This window comes from Carlito syrichta, unplaced genomic scaffold, assembly GCF_000164805.1.
Source record: "Carlito syrichta isolate Samal-C Ts95f unplaced genomic scaffold, Tarsius_syrichta-2.0.1 Scaffold314716, whole genome shotgun sequence".
Classification (NCBI taxonomy): Eukaryota; Metazoa; Chordata; class Mammalia; order Primates; family Tarsiidae; genus Carlito; species Carlito syrichta.
The window spans coordinates 28243-30270 of NW_007258812.1; the positions used below are offsets into that span (position 1 = coordinate 28243).

The 2028-nt window shown below is 39.6% G+C and overlaps 1 pseudogene; it reads right to left on the reverse strand.

Annotated features, from left to right (window-relative positions):
* Window positions 1-927: 927 nt before the first annotated feature.
* On the reverse strand, window positions 928-1821 carry LOC110596842 (annotated as a pseudogene).
* Window positions 1822-2028: the final 207 nt, after the last annotated feature.

The window sequence follows — 2028 nt, forward strand, 5'->3', positions numbered from 1 at the left end:
GAGTTGGAGTCTCACTCGGTCACCCAGACTGGAGTGCAGCTGCCACTCCAGGCCACCGCAGCCTCGCCTGCTGGGCTCCAGCGATCCTTCTGCCTCAGCCTTCTGAGTAGCCGGAATTACAGGCATGCGCTACCATGCCCGGCTGATTTTTTTATTTATTGTAGAGATGAGGTCGCGCTGCCCAGGCGGGTCTCGAACCCACAGGCTCAGGCAATCCACTCACCTCAGCCTCCCGAAGGCGTGGGATTACAGGCTGAGCCACCGAGCCCGGCTAAGAATATTTGATTTCAAAACAAGTGCTTCTAACCACTCAGTCGTCTATCTTCATATAATAAATAAAATGTCTTCTGAAGCTATTATCATTGTGCTAAAAATGTAGCTCTTTTTCATAACAAAATTCTTTAAAACTGGAATAAGAATGAGAATTTGTATAATAGAATTTTTAAAGGATAATAATATATTTTTGCATATCAGTTGCCCTTAAAAAACATACATTTAAACCATAAATTTAACACATGTAATATTATGATTTCCAGGAAGTCATGTCCCAAAAACATGCCAAGAAACTACTGTGAATATAAACAGAGCATGCCTTACTTCTCACTCTGATAATTCCAGGGCACCCTCATAAACTTGGTATAGATGATAATGCAACATTTTGTCATCTCCAGGGACTGACAGATTTCTAAGGAATATTGCTTGGCATATTTAAAAAACATATGTCCAGAAATGTTCAAGTTCATGGTTTGTCGAGTAAAGGGGAAATACAAACAAATTGAAGGATTCAGTTGTTATTAGAGAGATACTAAGGAAGTACCAAGAGAAAGGAAAAAGGAAGGAAGGAAGGAAGGAAGGAAGGAAGGAAGGAAGGAAGGAAGGAAGGAAGGAAGAAAGGAAAGAAGGAAGGAAAAAAAATAGTTTGAATGTTTAGCATTTCTGCTCTTTTAATATCATGGAGTTCTCTTTTTTCTGCATGGCTCTAATGAGAACATTCTTCACTTATTTGTTCCTGACTATAAATGAGTGGTTCAGCAAAGGGATTACAACAGTATAAAAAACAGAAACCACTTGATCCTTTCCCAAAGAGTAGAACTTACCTGGTTTTGCGTGAGTAAAAATAGAGGGCCCCAAAAGACAATGACCCCCAGGAGAAGGAGGCACAAGCAGAGAAAGCTTTTTGCTTTCCTGAAGTGGAATTAAATTTCAGGATTGTGAAGAGAATGGACACATAGGATACAGATGCTGTGATAAGGGACACTATCAGGATGGAGCCAGCCACAATGAATACCATGATTTCGACGTTGCATGTATCCGTAGACTAGAGCTAAACTAGGGAATGTGTCACAGAAAGAGTGATATATTACATTTGAGTCCCAAAAATATAATCTGCTCATGCAGAGCACATTGATAAATGAGTTCATAAAGTCAATTATACAGGACCTAGTGATGAGGGCAAGGCAAAGCTTTGTGGACATCACAACAGTGTAGTGCTAAGGATTGCAGATAGCCACATAGCTATCATAGGCCATTGAGGAGAGAGGAAAACAGCACCCAAGAATGCAAAAAAGGGATCTGGACAAAGTGACCCATGAATGAAATATATTTGTTGGCAGTCAGTAAGTTCTCTAAGGTTTTAGGTGTGATAACCGCTGAATGACTGAGATCAAGAAATGGCAGGTAAGTGAAGCGTGTCCAGGTGGATTATTAATATCCTCCCTACAGTCCCCAGCACAGTGATCAGCTCCATCGGGAGAAGCAGCATAAAATGACTCTCTGGATCTCCCAAGAATCTGTCCATCCTATAATGATGAAGTCAGGCATGTTGTGCCATTCCTTCTATCTGTAGTGTTCAATGACTTGAAACTGCTGAGAAATCAAAGCTGATACTTAGCAAGAATTGCTTCAAGATTTTTTTAAATATGGAAGGACCTAACATTTAGTAATTAGCTTAGTGTTTCTAGAAATTGATAATAAATGTATAGAATGTGAATTAAAAACTTAATCTGATTGCTAGATATACATATGAAT